Genomic DNA, 20584 nt, shown 5'->3' on the forward strand with positions numbered 1-20584 from the left:
ATCAATTGCTATTGATTGAGTTTGCCTATATTAGATAACTCTATTTGAGGCTCTCTATGGTAGGAGGTATAGATCTCCTATTGGTTGGTTAAAAGTTGGTAAATCTGCTTTAATAGGGTTAGATTAAGTATATGAGGGGATGGAGAAAGTTTAGTTTATTTGATAAAGGATGAAAACAACCTAAAGCTGTCAAAAATCCTATGCAGAAATAAGGAGAAGAGAGCTTGAATTTGATATTGGTGATTTTGTGTATCTGAAAATTTCATCCATGAAAGGGGTGAAGAGATTTGGTAAGAAGAGAAAGCTCAGTCCCTACTATGTTGGCCCCTATATGATTTTGATCCATTTTGGGAATGTAGCCTATGAATTAGAGTTGCCTGAAGAGTTAGCATCAGTGCACCCAGTGTTTCATGTCTCTCTATTAAAGAAATGCATAGGTAATCCAGCTTCTACCATTCCTTTAGCAAGTATGGGTGTGGAAGGTAGCCTCTCCTATGAGGAAGTACTAGTTGAAATCCTTGATGGTCAGATTCGTAGATTGAGGAATGAAGAAGTTGCCTTGGTTAACGTTCTATGGAGAAATCAGTCCGTGGAGGGAGCTTCTTGGGAAGCAGAAGCCGATATGTGAGCCAAGTATCCCTATCTCTTCTCTACGAATTCAGGTTTAGCTTAAGGTAATGGTTCTTTAGATAAATTCTCTCATTTTCTATCTTAGCTATCTAACCATCCTGATGTAATAGTATGCATTATGTTTTTATATCCATATATTTAATCTTGATTCAGCTTATAAATATTTAATGTATGATCTCAGTCTTCCTAGTACTCCAGCCTAGTTGATTTCATTCAAGGATGAATGATCCTAAGGGTGAGATATTGAAATATCACAAACTTTTCAAGATCTTTACCCCCTAAAAATATAGACCACTAAGTTGTCTTTTCAATCCTTCAAGTCTCATCTCAATTGGATTTCATGGCAAAAAGTTGTGGAAAATTTCCCTTTAGGGCCCGACACACTGTCGTGATGACGACTCAGGCAATGAGTTGTTACCACTTGTGAGGAGTCATCACGATGGTTCATAGTCATCCCAGTGAATGCCCCAAGTTTAAATACTAATGGCTGCGACCAGACCTCACGACTCATAATCAATGACTATAAGTTGTAGGGAGGGACTCATATGCTGACCAGTAAAGGACCTAAGATTCAAGCTTCATTCTACGACTCCATCTTATGAATTGTAGTCAATCATGATGAGTTGTAAGGGGGAATTTGTAGTCAGACTACAAAACGGACCTCAGATTGCATCTTACGACTCAGACTAAGACTCGTAGTCAGTCCTAACGAGTCGTCGGGTGAGTTGTAATGACCAGAAGCATATTTTCTGCTTGTTTTTCTAGAGATTTTATGTCTTTTCCCACTCCCTTAAATTTCAAACCCATGTCTTTTTGGCTTCCCAAGGGGTGATATAAAAGGCCTAAAGCCCTAATTCATAACATAATCATTAATTCTACCAAAGAGAAATCAATGAGGCGTTTTCTTTCTTTCTCAAGAGAAAACTAGGGTTCTTCAAGAAAGTCTTATTTTTAAGAAGATTGCTTCAAGGCATCTACTTCAGGTATGTGAGATATTCATCAGTGGGTTCTTTCCACCCATTGAGTCCCAAGAACTCTTTAAACGTTCAAGTGTGCCACTCAGCAACAGTTGTTGTGAGTCGTCACCCATCAAGGACAAGTTATCCATAGTTACTATTGGTACTTTTCATTATAGTCAGTCAGAGTTAGTTGGGGGTTTATTCATCAACTCATTATGTTAGAGGATTTCAGATAGTCAAGACTTGATCAAAGTTTTATTAGATGTTCAGATATATTGAGTATTGTTTCCGTATTATATCTTATTAGTTTTCCCCATTTTAGCTTCCATATATTATATAATGTTATTATTATCTTTAGTTTGCAGCAGGTACTAGACTCACTTGTGACTCTAAGTATCGTGTTACGTCTAAGGGGTTGTCTCGGTTGTGATAGGTACAATAATGGTTAGAACGCACGATTGTCCTTTAGTGCTCGTAGTTTGGCTTATGGAATTTCATCTTTAGGTCTTAAATGGTACGGTTCTTAGTACGCCTCCATACCTTTTACCTATGACCGTACAATGTGTTCTTTTGATTGATCTTTCACTTAGTCTTTCGAAACTTGTGAATCTGGAGTTCTTTCCCATGATATCATTGTACTATCGTGACTTCACATCATGATTGTGGAGTGCTATTATCTAATCTTCATATTAACTCCTATAGATTAAAATTGAGAAATCTACCTATAAATACTTTATACAGTCATACAATCAATATATGATCATATAACGCTTTCGTCTGATTAACTTTTGAGAAAAAACCCTCTAGTTCTTGGTACAAAAATCTTTGCACGATGGTGGTTAGATTCCATGATCGTGGCTTGGATCATCTAATTGCCTTTAAGTTTAATTTTCAGCACTTTCCTTCTCTAAGCCTATTTATCCTGTAAACACTAAAAAACTATCATAACTGTTACGACCTGATTTCGTCAGTCATGATGGCACCTACTTTGTCTCACTAGTTGGTAAGAAAAGTTGTAGCCCAAAACTAAAAGTACAGGGTTAGTTGGTGGAAAATAGGATAAATATCATAATTATGAAAGTAATTGATTACAATCCATAATATGCAAGAAAGATAGAATAACTACGGATAAATATGAAAAGCGTAACAATATCTCACGGCCTAGTAAGGTCGGCACTAGAGCCTCTAGAAAAAGAATAAGAGTACTATCAGTGTGAAATATACAATAGTCTCAAAATAGAAAGACTATCCAAAAATAAAAAAGGGAGAGAAGGTCAACTCTAACTCCGAGAGCTCACCCTATCTTTGAACTCTGACCATTACTATCACAACGTCAATAGCAGTAGCTAACACTCGGATCTTCATCAAAGAGGTATAGAAGTATTGTATAAGTACCAAGGCAACAGATACTTATCATCAATATATTGAGCTAAACCATAATATAAACACAATAAAATTTGAGATACAATCTAAGTAAAAGGAAAAAAGGGCAAACGTGAAGTAGTTCTTCAAATGTCAAAAATAAACAACCAAAAATAAAAACTATCAAAGAGGATGTAAATAACCAAAATATATTAAGCCTCTACACAAACCCAAAAGACAAAAACAAAAGAAAATAACCCAATGTGGCCCCCCATAAGCTCGATGGATGCAATCAAGAAGAACTAATAGAAATAAATAATCCAACCATCCTAATCTCAAAAATGTAACTATGGATCTTTCCATACCATAAACACCGGGCTCAAATAAATCAATAACCACCATAGATAACCTCTCAACATCAGACTTGAATTGGAAATAGTGTCTCACATACCAGACTTGAACCAAAAATATCATCATGAACATCAAAATTAAATAAGAATTAATATCAACATAGGTGCCGAAATCAAATTAGTCTTAATAATTATAATTTGTTAAACTTGAAATGGTCTTATAATCTCCCAAGTACAAGTCTAGAATAAACCATAACGTATATCTAAAACTTTTTCAAACTCAAGAATATAAATGGGATAACGTATAAGGTCCTAATGAGTCTACACAGAGCTAATAGTAATCCTGGCCTAGGGTGGGCCAAAAGGGCCCACTTCTAAACCTGAAAGTCCTATGTAAGACAATGTCTACCCCAGACTAGACTAAGGCCCCAAATCCTATTACAAGGTGCTAAATAAACCTTACTAAGCACTAGGATAACAATTCCACCTAAGGAATGAGTAATTATGTCAAATCTGCCTAATTACGGTTCATTAATCGGCTAAATAATCCAACCCACACTAAATATACCTCCAAGTCTTAATTTTCCACCCAAAACTAGAATAATATTATATCGATACTATATTTAAGCTCAATCTAAGAGAAAGATAAACCTAGAAAATTGATAAAGTTTGCTAAATTGGCAATTTTTCCTTTCAAGAAGCTTCCACATAATGTCACACTATCAAGATGGTTATCTATGCATTAATACGAACCCATATTGCATTTTTATGCTTTGGGTTCAAAATTAAGTCAAAATCCCATTTGGGGACCACTTGTAGAATCATACTTTCAAAATCATCAATGCATCCCTATATGCTCAAGGATCACTTACCCTCAAGAATAGGCAAGTTTTGAGCTCAAACGATACCAAAATTGCCTCATAAAAAAACTAAAGATTTGTGACTAAATTAGAGAATTAAATCAAGAATTATAAGGAAAATTAATAGGATTATGTGAGGAAATAATTATTCCGAGCTCACTAACACCCTACGATCATCCAAAGATTTATATCCCTATTTCCTACACTCCCTAGGGCTTTTGGCTCTTGAGACTTATGAGAAATTCGACAAAATTGAGTAAAGGGATGAATTTAATTCCCTCCTAGGTGTCACTTAAGTGATCACTTGACAGCTTAAGAGGTCACCGCTAAAGCAACATTATACCATTAAATTAGTCCCTGGTCATGGGTCAACCTCCGCTAAAACGGACAAGACGTCTCTTAAATGATGTTTGATTTAGCAGAATGTCTTTGCTAAAGTGACCTGGCTGGATCGACATTGGACCGCTAAAGAAACCACTTGGTCGCTAAAGAAGTCACTGCTAAAGTGACCAAAGGTCTGCTTTAACGGATGCACTAACTGAGTCCAGAACCTGCTAAACTTTAAATTGGCCAAAATTTTATTGACTCCTCGGGATTCGTTTGGAATCCCCTGAATGCTAATGAACTATGATATCCTATCAAATTCTATATTTCAGGCTCAATGACGCCATCAAAATTTCTATCCAAAGTCATTTCAATGAAATATTGGCCCCTCACGTAAGGGCCACTTTTACCAAATTTCGACCAATAGCTTGAAATAAGTTCAAAATCCTTAAAACCCAAACCAAAGGTCTCTCTAGCATAAAATCAATGTTATAGAGCTGATGCCATAATCAGATTAGCATACGAGGTCATTAACCTAAACTTTATGACTGGTAGCCAATCTTTACCAGTAAAGACTTTAGAGTAGGGAATTGACTCTAAAAACCAAACAAACTGTGGTAACTAAACTTTCAGCTCCAAAAAGTCACAAATGACTTGATAAAGATATAGAAAAATCTCTAAACGACGAAGAAGTGTGAAAATAACCTGGAGGGTCATTATAATAACCACATCAAAATACCCTTGTTCTTGAAAATATTCCTTATTTTATAAGTCTTAAGTGTCGTAAAAATTCATAAATAACTCTTCTAAATCCCTTTCTATGGCTAAAGTTTTTCTTCTTTTATCCATTTTGCCTTTTTGGATTTCTCTCAAGTTGCTTTAGTTTCTTGTAGAAAAGCCAAAACTAACCAAGATTTAGATGGATTCACTCTTAATATTATTCATCATGATTCTCTTCTTTCCCCTACTACAACCCTTCAATCACCCATTCTCAATGCCTTTGTGATGCCTCCCACCGATTATTTTTCTAGAGCATCTTTCCTCAGAAAAGGATCTGTTCATTACACCACTCCTTCCAACGGCACTATTCAATCAAATATCATTTCGATCTCTGGAGAATATTTAATGAAAATTTCCATCGGTACATCCCCAAGGGAAACCTTTGCGATTGCTGACATTGGCAGTGACTTGACATGGGTACAATGCAAGCCTTGTATTGAATGTTTCAATCAAAGCTTACCTCTTTTTGATGCTAAAAAAAGATCAACTTATAGACAGTTGGTTGTCACTCTAAGGCATGTGACGATATGGGAGGTGCAACTTATGTTAGAAATACTGTGGTAGTTTCCATAGTATTGGTGATGTTGCTTCTAAAACTTTCACATTTGCATCAACAACAATATCCAAAGACAAAAAGGTCCATAATATTTCAATCCCAAATGTTAATTTTAGTTGTGGATATGATAATGGAGGCACTTTCAACAATCGTACTAGTGGGATTATTTGATTTGGAGGTTCAAAAATTTCTATTATTAAGCAACTTGATAAGCAAATTAAAGGGAGATTCTCTTATTGTTTAATCCCACTTAATTTATCATCTTCTTTTCATTCCAATTTTATAAGTAAAATTTATTTTGGTCGTAAGGCAATTGTGTCGGGGCCTAAAGTTGTTACAACTCCCATAATTTGAAAGGGCCTCGAGATGTTCTACTTTCTAAATCTCAAAAGTGTTAGCGTTGGAGGCAAGAAGTTGGAGTTCAAGTCATCACAACCTAGTTCTTCTGCTGATGATGAAAATTTGGGAAATATTATAATCAATTCTAGCACAACATTGACATTTATCGCTAACAAATTATACAATAAATTGGAATCAACATTGGTGAAAATGATTAAAAGGGCGAGGAAAGAAGATCCCCTTTGGAGATTTTGGCCTATGTTATGACTTAAAAAAACCTCCAGTCAACACTCCTAAGATTGTGTCCCATTTCAAAAATGCTGATATTGAGTTGTTACCTGAGAATACATTTGCAGAAGTTGATGAAGGTTTGACTTGTCTGACAATTGTTAGTGAATGTCTAAATGGTGCTATTTATGGAAACTTGGCACTCACAAATTTTCATATAGGATATGATCCTGCGAATCACAAAATCTCTTTCTTGCCTACTGATTGGACCAAGCATTGATAATTTTTTATTTAAATTTCATATTTTAAACTTGTTTATAAAAAAAAGGGTGTCGTAAATCCACGACACATCAACACCCTCAACCTAGAAAGTTTGCATTTACTATGGAAAACAAAATAAACTAGACTCACTAAGATGCTTAACTTAGAGAAAAATAAAGATCACTAGGGTAGTCATTTTTGCAAAACCAATTTTCAGCATGCAAACAAAATAAGTATTTTCGATACCCTCCTAGTAGAAAAATCTAGCAATATAATGTATATGCAAGACAAATATCCTAACACAATGGGATCAGGACATATTGTATTATGAATAGACAACACAACGCTTAGAATAATACACTACCCAAACAAGTAACAACTAGACTATAACCTTCTATACCCTCACATCAAAGAAGTCCCCAGTCACTCAATATATGCAAAGGAATCAATTAAATTGGGACTGAATCAAATCTCTCACTCTCATAAAGAAGTCAAGTCATATGCATTTGATACCATAGGCTTGCCCTTATTTTCGATGTTTTAGCTTTCAGACAGTCGAGCTAGGATCACTATAAGTCTTTTCTAGTCTTGTAATATAAGTTTAGGGACAGATATGGTATATTTGGGTAAAGTGACTCAATCCTCCTTGGAACTACACAACTTTTGCCTCTACTTCCCTATTTTCTTTTATTTTTCTCCCTTTTCACACTTTTATTTCTTTTTGGACCCAGAGTGCGGTTTTATTTTCAAAACATATCTTTTTTTTCTTCTTTTCTTTATTTTTTATTTCTTTCTTTTCTTAAATTTTTCATTGTTTTTTTTTTCTTTTTTTTTCTCATATCGTGCCCAAATCCTTTTTCCTTTAACTACAAATTCTTCTTCCCCACTTTCTATGCACCCCTACACAATAGCCACCCTCAACTTAGGTGATTTGCTTGAGTTGAGTTACACAATGTCCAAGGAGATATTAGGGCCAAAGCATGTTCACTGTAAAAAATTAGAAATAAATTAAGTAGTTCAAAGAAAAGGCCTACTAAGGATCAAAGTTTGGGTTCAAGGGATAGATGATCATTTGTTAGTTTATGTAGGCTAAAGTAAAGTTTGTAAAAAATATCCTATGATCTTTTCCTAATCTTAAATCCTACAGCTTCAACAAGATTAACCGAGCAAGTTCTTGATCGCACACACATACTCACTAGGTAAAATCCTCACTCACTCATGGATTAGGGTTCTCATCTAAGTTACAACCTACTCAGTTCATGCAAGTATCATGACCCAAACTAGGGCCTGGACGTGATAGGTATCTCAAGTTCCACATGGACCAGAGGTCCCCCTACACCTAACCAAGTGAACTCAAAATCCCTAACGTTGGATGAATTCCAAACATATAAAAACGTAGCATAAGAATAAACTTAATGATATTTAAATCATGTCTATAACCGACAACTGGTAATCGACCAAATAACCTACCAACATAACCCAAGTCCATAGTAATCCAACAAAGTCTTCTAACTCTGACAGATAATAATGGAAATAATAGTGAAAACTCTCAAATCTAATCTATGATAAGAACTAATGAAATGTTTAATCATTCTAGAGAATGGAGGCTCACCACTTCACCACAATAAACCAAAAAATTGAGCCAATGCACCTAACTCTATGTAGGAAAAGTAGAAGTATCTCCGGTGTCTGAATCATGTGGGGATACATCGTCCGGAGATAGTTAGCGGGGTGAGTACTAGTATGTAACTCAGGGATAAAGATAAAATGATGTTAAGGGATTTGAGAGAGGTTTGAATGTGTTTGAGTACATTATGAATAGGAAATAACCCCTCTTAAATGTCTTATGAACATGGGGTTTTAATTGGGTAAAGGGAAATTGTCCAAAGTTCCCTTAAGTTAAAACGAAAATTTAGTCGTCAGTGACCACGGGTCACTATACGACTCATAACCACACCTTATGACTGGTTACCACTAGTCATAACCAAGACAGTTTTAAGGTACCCACACAATATTAACCTTACAACTTAATTGGTACAACTCGTAATGGGACCATACGACTTGTAGGGTCCAGCCATAGTCAATGCAGAACACATTTGGGGTAAACACTGGACATCCTACGATTTGTACCCAATGATTCATAACGAGTCCTTACGGCTCTTAGCCAGCCACTCGTACTCAGAGTAGAACTTATTCATCCACTTACTGATTTGGTTATGATTAGGTCTCTAGGACCCGTCAAGACTCCCTATGACTCATAGGGGAAGTCGTACTTAGGAGAGAGAGGATAAAATTTCAAAAATTTTCAAGAACCAAAACTCGGGGTGTTACAACAAGGTCGGACCAGGTTCATACTAACAATCGCAATGCTATATTTAGATCCAAACATTGGTTACAACATATGCAAACTCATTATGTCCTAAAACAAACACAAAATTTTAGGAGGGGTATCATTTTAAAGCTTTCAAAATAGGTTTACTTACATTATTTATTTTGACTGCACCAAGTTTTCTCAATTTACTCCAAGTTACACAAAAAACAACAAAACAATAAAAAAATAAAATAAAAACAACTAAATATGCTGATTCTAACTATGATAGTGCAATCGAGGGAAAAAAACATGATAATAGAAACTCTTGATTGTGGTATACTCCCTAATTTGGAAATCATACAATGTCCTAATTTTATGAAATTATAAAAATATAAAGATTAGTGTAAGGGACATACCTGTAGTGCAGTAGACTCCAGTTAAGCTCTAATCATATGAGAACGCAGGTGGATCCTCAACTATTTGCTCCTCTCCAATGGCCTTAATCGTGGGTATGGTACTCTAAGATATATTGGCACCGGTGATGGCTGGTGTAATCAATTTAGTATATCTAAAAGCAGTGTTCTACAATCTATGTCTTAACCTCCCCCGAAATCAAAACCTCAAAGGTCTGCTGAACCACTTTATTTTTTCTTCTTATCTATCTTTTTCTTATCAGAATTCTTCTTACTATCCTTCTCAGTATGAAATCCTCTAATCTTCTTTAGGGGATCCAAGTCACTGTCAATCTCTTCAACATCTGTCTCATCCATAATCAGGGTTGGATTATAAAAATCTGAGACTACGGAGTCCACATCCACTGCAAGATCTGCTAGTGAAGGTATAAGTGATGGTGGAAGAGGTATAACATCAACTGTCTACTCCATCAAAACCTTGACCGATTTTTTAAGCTTGATTAAGTTTATCCTAATTTTGATCAAGTCCAAAGCCTAGAGTTCATCAATACTAGCCATCATTCAGTTCTCAAATCTATCCAATTAATCTACCCCATCCTAACTATAGCTTGAATCTCATCAGTAACATAGGGTTTAACCCCAACCTCCAACTTCTTAATTAGAGCTTTATGCAAAAACTAGTTTAAAATAATCTCTTATAACTATAAAATTGGAATTAATATATATCCTATAGAAACTAATGGTCGGATATGAATAAAGGTCAGTGATGCAAAGGATGAAAAATCACTAGCATCAGACGTTAACATATCACTACCTGGGGAGCTTCCAACTATATCTAGAATCTTAATACCTGGAGCTTGGGCAGTTGGGTTCCTTAAATCTTAGATAAGATACATATCCACAATCTTCATCGACTGGGTAACCCTATCTACTACATCAATAGTCAGTACACGAGCACTCCTTATCAATTGAGTGAAAAGATAGAAAAAAGGCAATGTCATGCTAAACTGAAGCACCTTGTCTCAAATATTTCTCGCTATGATCTATGGGATATTCATCTCTAATCCCGAGATAAGTTAAACAACCAACCTCTCATTCATCACCCAAAAGGTGTTATCATTAGTCATGGGCATAGTGTAGTGTCTCACTACTGACCACCAAACCTTAGCGGTAAACTTTAAAGTATGCTTGTATATTGTTGGCCCATTAACCCAAGGGGCATTTTCATTGATTCATTAATGTATCCCACTAACCACTTATGGTGCATTAACTTATTATGAACATTCAACATCTTCACCTTATTGAGATTAGTCATCCAGAAATTGTATTTTAGGGTTTCCTCCATAGGGACAAATGCTTTTTCAAACAAGGCTTTTGAGATTGCCTTACAAAGATGTCAACCTTAGTGTCTTAGAATCTTATAGTATAAGGTCAAGGTTGCTTCTGCATGTTCTTCTCCTTTCCTAAAGGAGTTACGTTCTTCAGTGTGGTCGTATAGTTAGCATAAAATTCAAGCACCAACTCTGTCATATAGTTGTGTACGGATCTTGTCATCCACCGTAATTTGTACCTGTCAAAGCCCTACAATAGTTCTAGGACTTTTTATAGTGACCCAGATAATACCCGAGGCTCCTCTTGAATGCTTTTCTTTTTGTTACCTCGATTTGTCAGTGAGACCCCTCAATATAGTATTCTCTTGATAGGACCATCAGCCGCCTAGGACTACGACCTTTTAAAGTGGGGTAGCAGCAACATTACCCTCATAAGATTTGAGGTTGGACTCCTTATCCTTCTCTGAGGAACATTATTTTTTCTTTTGTTTACCTCACCCGATTAGATTTCTTGACTTCTCTTCAAACTGAGAAAGGTTGATTGGGGGTGACAACTTTTACCAAGGCCATTGATGTTGTGGCCTTGGCCTATTCCAGCTCCTTTTCCTTATTTCTTATTGTTCGAGGAGAGTGTTTTTCCTCAGATAGACTAGTAAAGAACTCTACCTCAATCCTACTTAAGAAACTCAACTCCTTTTCTGAGGACAAAGTTGTGTCTTTGGGTGCCTTTTTCTTTGAGATGCCTTTATTCATCCTGGTTTGTTCCTTGGGTGTCATTATACCTATATCTAGAAAATTTAGCATGTATTCTAAAAATTCAAAATAGTTTTAGTACTTGTATCAAACAATCCTTCTCATGACCATATAGTGAAGGCATAATCATGTCTTTCTATGATCAGGAAACAAAGGTACGATCTTACCTTCTGATCATATGAACAATCTCCATTTACTGTAAAGATTTCACATTAGATAACCACATACCGCGATCGTACCAAGATAGCACGATTATGGGATGTGCTCATATGAGGAGCTCCTATAAAGTGGAGATAGGTACCCTACAACGTCCCAACCTATGACCGTTTATTGATGCTATGATCATAGGTTGTTTCATAGAATATAATATCACTTAAAATAAATTCAACTTAAGACTTTGACCCTTTTTTACACCTTTATTGACTACAAAATTAACAAAAGTTGGGCACTCGAGGCTTCCCCATTGTTTATTCTCATTCAAAAACACAAACCCAGAATGAAATTAACTACTCCCATTATTTTATTAATGATTTAAATAGATAATAATACTTGGGATAAAATTTAAAAATTTCTTTCTTTTTATTTCAGTTAAGTGGTACAAATGAAGGGATTGAGTAGTAGCAGTGACTCACTGAAATTAGAAGAAGGAATTTAGCAGTTTTACTTGTTTTGCTCATTTGCATTTGAGAGAAAATAAGTTTGAATAAGTGAATGATGAAATTGGTTCTAGGTATAGGGTTTTTAATTTGAGTTGGGTTGGGTCGAGTCATGATTTCATTAAACAGGTGGAACTAATAAATGGATCAAACTTACGATTGTGGAATCAAACCAGAATTCTATCTTCCCCACATATAAAATGGGTTGAATAAACTTAACCGAGAACCTACAAAGCTTATGATTGATTGTGATATGTAACCACGATCATTTCTTAACTCATAGGTTTGATGCCCATATTGATGATCTACAAGAGTTACATCAGATGATTGATACCACAACCATGATATCTTGTTATGATTATGATGAACAATCATAAGATGACTCTGAAATTTTATCTTATTGGACTCCCATCAGACGAATAAACCCATAATCATGGGACCTTTCCACGATTATACAATCCTCTTGTGGGTTCAATCCAAAGTCTACTTTAACATCTCTTTTTCCTTATATATTCTTGCACCAATAGAAAATATTACCCTTTAAAATAAAAAGTACAAAACACGGGTTGCCTCCCAAGAAGAGTTTGATTTAACATTACGGCATAACGTGGCTAATTTTGTTACTTAGAATTCACCAACTAGACCATGGGTTGCCTCTCATGAAGAATTCAATTTAACATTGCAGTATGACTCAAATCCCTCGACTACTCATACTTCATCAAGGGTGTTCTCTTATAAACCAATATCTTCTGCAGTTACTATATATTCACTTTACACACTGACTATTTATCTTCAATAGTTCACCTTTATACTCTTCCATCTCAGTTGACCCAGGATAGTCCTGACCATTTGGACCTCAGTTTTCTAGGAAACAGATGAAGCCTCAAATTATATAGCTAGACCAAGTCTCCTGGGTAAAATTCTCTACATTCAATCAGGGTATAATTTTATCTTTTCTTTGTATAAGGTTGAGCTCTCATAAGTACGGAGACAAAATTCATCCATCTTATTCATTTGCTCTAATCACATTTTTGTTGTATCACTCTATTCCAGATTTACCTTCTTCAATTCCTATAATGCCTTATGTTCAAGTTTGATAGACAAGTGGCGTTCTTTTCCATACATAAGCTGAAAAGGAGAACACCTATAGGGGTCTTGAATGTTGTTTGGTCGGACCACAATGCATCATCCAACCTTCAAGCCCAGTCTATCTCTATTAGCATTCACAATCTTTGCCAATATAGACTTGATATCTTAATTTAGGACCTCAACTTGCCTACTTGTTTGAGTATGGTAAGGTGTTGCCACCTTGTGTTTAACACCATATTTTTCAAGTGAGGTTTTGAAGAGATTATTGCAAAAGTGTGAGCCTTTATCACTTATGATAGCTCTGGGTGTACCAAATCTAGTGAAAATATTATTTTTTAAAAAGGTTGTGACACTCTTACCTTCATTAATTGGAAGTGCAATTTCCTTCAGCCATTTGGAAACATATTCAACATCCACCAAGATATACTTCATTCTATGTGATCTCACAAAAAGGCTTGTGAAGTCAATACCCCAAACATCAAACAACTCAAGCTCAAGGATAGTCGTCATTGGAAGTTCATGTTTATGAGAGATGTTCTCCTGTCTTTGACATTGGTCACAAGATCTAGCATAGTAATGTGTCTCTCTATAAATGGTAGGCTAATAAAAACTATATTGCAAGATCATATGCATGGTCCACATACCTCTTTGATGACCTCCAATCGGTGATGGGTGACATGCTTCTAAGATACTCTTTATCTCAACCTCAGGAACACATCTTATAATTACACCATTCGTACCAACTCGAAACAAGTATGATTTATTCTAACAGAACTTACTTACCTCATACATGTACCTATTTCACCACTGGAATGATATAGATTCCAAAAATAGATCACTGGCTAAATAATTGGCAAAATTTGCTAACCCAGGGATTAATTCTTTTGATGCTGCCAACACTTGATCGTCTTGAAAAGTATAATAAATCTCAATCTCAACCTCCAGTTTCACCATTGAATCCTCCCCAAGGTATAATAAATAGTTGGTTACTTGTTCTTATCCCCATTTAGTCCTGTACCTCAAGTCAAATCCTTGCAATAGACGTACCCATCTAATCAAATTTATCTAAGAGTTGCATGGTTAGTATGCACAATCACTTTTGTTCCAGGAAAATAAGACCAAAATTTCTTGAATACAAACATAACTACAAACAATTGTTGTTTAGTCATGGTGTAATTCTTCTAATTAGGGTTAAGTTTTTCTTGCATAATAGGTGAGATGTAAGATCTTTTCTTGCCTTTGGCCTAGGACTATACCCAGCACCATGCCTCTAGAATTACACATAATCTCAAATGGAAAGATCCAATTGGATGATGTAATAATGAAGGTTAAAATCAACTTCTCTTTCAGACACTCAAACAACTTAAGACATGCCCCATTAAATATAAATTTCACCTCATTTCTAATAACTTGCACAATGGATTTGCAATTTTAGTGAAGTCTTTGATGAATCTTTGATAGAGCCTTAATTCCCCCAAATCTATGAATGCCCTTTACAAAAATTACTGGAGGTAATTTTTCAATCACCTAAATCTTAACCTTGTCGACCTCAATATCTTACTTTGAGATCTTGTGCCTTAGAACTATACCTTCTTAGATCATAAATTGGCACTTCTCCCAATTAAATACCAAGTTGCATTCCTCACATCTCTATAAGACATTAGCTAGATGAGCTAAGCATTCCTAAAATGAGTCATCCCAACTGAAAAATCATCCATGAAAACCTTAATAATGTCCTCCACCATGTCAAAAAAGATGGACATCACACATTGTAGAAAAATTATAAGGGATTTATATAGACCAAAGGGCATCCTCTTAAATGAAAACATTCCATATGGACATGTGAAAGTGGTCTTCCCCTAGTCTTTTGGGGAAATATAAATTTGATTATAACCTAAATAACTATAAAAAAGACAATACCATCCTCTAGCAAGAAGTTCTAACATCTAATCCATGAAAGCCATAGAAAAGTGATACTTATCCATCTATGCATTCCGCTTCCTATAGTGTATACCAACTCTCCCTACAATGACTGACCTCAAGGAAATTAGCTCATTTTTATCATTTGGAACCATAGTGATTCTACTTTTTTTTGCACTCATTAGAATGGGTTCACCCATTTGCTATCTGTAATAGGATAACCATACTTTCATCCAACGACTTAATAATCTCCTTCATCACCACCTCTTGTATGGGTGGATTCAATATATGTTAGTGCTTAATGCTAGGTGTACAATATAGCTTGAGTTGTATTTTTGTGTGCAAATTCGAGTCAGAATCCCAATAATGATAGCAATGGACCATCTAATGGCCCATTTAAACCTCTGTAATGCAGAAACCAAGGCCTCAACTTGCCACTCTAACAAATTAGCTATGATCATAGTCTGTGTAGTGTTTTTGGCCCCAAAAATTGAATAACAAAGATGAGAAAAAATTTCCTTGATCTTAAAAATAAGGTGCTCCTTAATAGAAGGTTTGGCTAGAAAGGTCACTCTATTCTTCAGATCAAGATCAAACTTCTTTGGTACATAGGTATTTGCATTCTTACCAATAAGTGCTCTCACAATATCATCATACTCGTCAATACCTTCATTATAAAAATTCATGATAACTGCTGCGAGTGCCTACACTCTCAATCTTTCATTAACAGAAACCTCATGTGCATCCTCATCAACAACCTCAATCATTGATATTACACAAACACCCTTTGACTAATTCATGGATTGGTAGATATTAAATGCAACATGCTCTTCATTAAACCTAAAATTTATCTTTACTAATACCAAATCAACTAAAGCCTACCCATTCGCAAGGAATGGTCTTCCTAAAATGATGGGAACCTCATAGTCTACCTTACAGTCAAGAATCACAAAGTCAACAAGAAATATGAAAGATTCAACCTTCACTAACACATCATACAAGATTTCCATTGGTTTTTTCACAGTGTGATTCACCATGAGAAGTCTCATAGAGGTCAATTTAGGTGAACCCAAGCCTAACTTCTTGTAAACTACTACCGGTATCAAGTTAATGTTAGCACCAAAATCATATAAGGCCTTGAAAAATTTGAAGACCTGATGGTACAAGGAATCATGAAAGCTTTAGGGTCTTTCTTCTTCTTAACAAAAGATCGGGTGATGATTGCACTACAGTAGTACAAATTTTATACGCTCAAAACTCACTATCCTCTTCTTCATCACCAAGTACTTTATAAATTTTGCATAGCCCAAGATTTATTCTAAAGCCTTTACAAAAGTGATGTTGATCAATAACTCTTTCAATATTGAGACAAATATTTGATAATTTTCCTCTTCAACTTTCTATTTCAATCTTTATGGAAAATGGGGAGGATGTCGTGGAATGGGATTCAATACTTGTGTGACCTTATTACCCTTTCTTTTGTCATACTTAGCCTATTTTCAGCAACTAGAGGTTTTTTTATGCTTCATTATCAACCACCAAATTCTCCACCCAATTTGATTATTAATAATCACTGGTTTATCCCTCTTGTTATCAACCAAAAGCATAGGCAGATTATTAGTAGTCTTTCCTCTCCTAGTATTAAAGGCTAGGCTATGACCATCATTCTTAGGAATTTGAATGGTGTTGCTTGGAAGTGTGCCTGGTTGATGCTAATTAAATGTGGTGGACATCTACCCAAATTAGTACTCAAGTTGTTTAATGGAGGTCATATGAGACTTAACTTTGTAGCTCATCCTAAAATGTCTGACCTAATCTCCTTAATACAATTTTCTTAGCTCTTCGACCCCTTAAAAAGTTTTGTAAGTAAAGTTTCTATCCTTAAATTGTATTTATATTATAGTTCCTCAGTAGAACGTAAAGGCCACTCATATATTTATACTCACCTTTCCATTTTCAATCACCATCTCAGTCCTTACTCTTGTCTCTATATCTAGACCTATTATTGTAGTTGGCTTCATAGTAGTTCTAATCTTGATTCACTTGCCTAGAGTTATAATTTTTTTGATTAAACCCTTGTCCCTTGGCTCAAAAACCCATCATTTATCTGTATAGATACTTTACCTCTTTTTATCGCTACAGCTACCACAAATTACTTTGTTAGTAATTCAATCTCAATCCTCAATTTCGCACCTCTTGGGAGACTAAATTATCATGTTCCACCTGCTCAGTAGATCCTCTAGTCACATAGGCTTTAGCGAGAACGTATACGTCCCTAGTGTGCCAACCTCAGTTGGTATTAAAAATTAGGTTAAGAATCTCATTAACCTTATCCTAACATAAGCTCATGATTTCTCCTCCAATAATAGCATCTACTACAACCTTGGTATTAGAGTTCAAGGCCCTATAAAAGATCTCAAGCAAGTTCCAATTTGACATCATGTGATTTGAGACATTTTGAAGTTTCTTCTTGAAACTCAACCAAGTGTTATACAATACCTCTTAAAAAATTATGTGAAGTTTTAAATCTCATCTTTCAATTGCATCATTCAAAATGGTGGGAAAATATAATTCAATAATTACGTGCTCAACTCGGCCCTAGTAGCAATCAAGCATGGCAACTCAGCTAGACATAATGTAGCCTCTTCCATTGAAGAGAAAGAAAAAAACCATAGTCTGATATCCTCTTGGCTCACTCTAGGAGGATTATAAGAATCCCGAATTCCAATAAAGTTCATGATGTTCAAATTTGTATCAACAATGGGAAGGATTATAAAAACCCCTTTTAGATTCAACGACTGTATCATTGCATTAGTGATATCAAACATTGCCCTAGTAGGATGTAATACCCTTTGTTTGGAAGTCTTTGTGAATCATATGACTCACTCCTATGAGTCGTACATACAACATATGAGAAGTATGTTGTAGTTATAGTTGAGACAGTGTTGTATGGTGGATATTCTGTCGTAGGAACGACTTGAGCCTTAGAGTCGTACGATCACCATATGAGTAGTATGAAGGAAAGTCATTATTTTATTAGTGTAGGTTCTCTATGATTAAGTCTAAGATAGAAGTAGGGTGTTACAAGTCATATATAGATGATACTAGTTGTATGCTACCACTCGTATGATAATCAGTGTATACCATCCCTGATTCTGCCAAGCTTACGAGTTGATGGACTTAGTCATACCCTCACCATATGAGTAGTATGTTTGACTCTTAAAGACTGGCAAGCAATTTCTGTAAAGTTCAGTTAAAGGGATTTTTGGTCTTTTCTCTTTTTACAACTCCCTATCCACCACCCATATCCCTCCAAGAGACATTATTTCCCTCTATTCCCCAATAAAATAACAACACTTTCCTCTTCACATCTTTAATAACATCAAGATTATGGTTCCTCTTCCTAAACTCATCTTTCAAGACCCAAGGTTCAAGCTCTCTTCAGAAGTCAAGAAACATAAAGTATGTGGGGTTTATGAACAAGGTTATTTTTTCATCCTTGTGCCCAAAGTGCATGGTTTTAAGATTTAATTTACTTATTTTGAATTAGGGTCCATACCCAAGTAGCCATATTCTTGAAGTGTGATACTACCATGTGATTGAAAGCTCTATGTGCATCAAGGTTTACTTATATTCATGTTTTGACTTGCAAGATTTGTATTATGATTTGAATATCACTATCTTGGCTGGATAATGTTGAAAGATTTCAGGGTGATTATTGAGCATGATTTTTTATGATGAAATCCTATGAAATAAAGAACGAATTCCAATTCCCAAGTACAAGCATTAAGTTTACAAGAAAGTTTATTCCCTAATTGATCTAAAGATACGATATCAAATCCACAACTATTCATCTTAATTCTGATTTAAAGAAAAGAGAAGCATAACTGATTTTTATTTTATAAATCCTTATGCTATTTTAAGGTGGATTTCTTAAAGTATGAGCACATAAATATTCTGGGGGTAGTATTTGGCACCAAAAAAGGAATGCGGATGAGCGTATCTTAAATTCCTAGATTTGATATAGTGAAGCGTGTAAGAGAGGTTGCTTACGAATTAAATCTTCCTTTAGAGTTAGCTGGGATTCATCTAGTGTTTCAAATTTTGATGCTGAAAAAGTTCATTGCAAATCTGTCCTTAGTTGTTCCCCTAGAGAGTATTGAGGTAAAGGATAACTTAACGTATGAAGGCACTCTTGTGTAGATACTTTATAGGCAGATCTAAAGGCTAAGGAATAAGGATGTAGCATCAGTAAAATTCCTTAAGAGAAACCAACTAGTTGAAAGGTCCACTTGGGAAGCTGAAGTAGACATGATGACCAAGTATCCTCATCTCTTTTCTTCCAACTCAATTCCTAATGAAGGTAAATAGTTATTTCCAGCCAAGACTCTTTCTCTTTAAGTCTGTTTAAGTTTTTTTATATCATATCTATTATTGTGAATGATTAGATCCTTATGATAGATATAGGCTTGATTATAAGTTCAGTGTAGTGGTGTGGTTTCTTTCCAAATTCCAATCCTAGATGAATAACATTCGAGGATAAAGTTTTCAAGGGGGAGATATTATAATTCTTCATGTCTGAAAGTCTCTAGGCATCATATGACTCACTCTCTTGAGTTGTACATACAACATACGTGAAGTATGTTGTAGTCATATCTAATACAATGTGGTAAGGTAGACATTCTATTATAGGTACAACTTGAGCCTTAGAATTATAAGATCACCATATGAGTAGTATGAAGGAAAGTCATAAGTTTATCAGTATAGGCTTTCTAAGATTATGTCCAAGATACGAGTACGGGGCTACAAGTAGAATAGAGATGATACTAGTTGTATGTTACCACTTGTATGATGATAAATGTATCCCATCCCTATTCTGCCAAGCTTACGAGTTGATAGACTTAGTCATACCCTCACTCTATGAGTAGTATGTTTGACTCTTAAAGACAGGTAAATAACTTTTGTAAAGTTCAGTTAAAGGGATTTTTGGTCTTTTCCCCTTTTATAACTCCCAACCCACCATCCATAACACTCCAAGAGGCGTTATTTCCCTCTATTCCCTAATAAAATAACAACACTTTCCCCCTTCTATCTTTAGTAACATCAAGATTATGGTTCTTCTTCCCAAATACATCTTTCAAGTCCCAAGGTTCAAGCTCTCTTCACAAGTCAAGAAACATAAGGTGTGTGGGGTTTATGAACAAGGTTATACTTTCATTCTTGTGCACAAAGTACATGGTTTTATGATTTAATTTACTTATTTTGAATTAGGGTTCATACCCAAATAGCCATATTCTTAAAGTATGATACTACTATGTGATTAAAAGCTTTAAGTGCATCGAGGTTTACATATATTTATGTTTTGACTTGCAAGATTTGTATTATGGTTTTAATATCACTATCTTGACTAGACAATGTTGAAAGATTTTAGGGTGATTATTGAGAATGATTTTTTATTATGA

General features: G+C 35.2%; 1 pseudogene; it reads left to right on the forward strand.

Moving 5' to 3' along the window:
• Positions 1-469: 469 nt before the first annotated feature.
• On the forward strand, positions 470-6668 carry LOC107877115 (annotated as a pseudogene).
• Positions 6669-20584: the final 13916 nt, after the last annotated feature.

Source organism: Capsicum annuum, chromosome 7 (assembly GCF_002878395.1).
Source record: "Capsicum annuum cultivar UCD-10X-F1 chromosome 7, UCD10Xv1.1, whole genome shotgun sequence".
Classification (NCBI taxonomy): domain Eukaryota; kingdom Viridiplantae; phylum Streptophyta; class Magnoliopsida; order Solanales; family Solanaceae; genus Capsicum; species Capsicum annuum.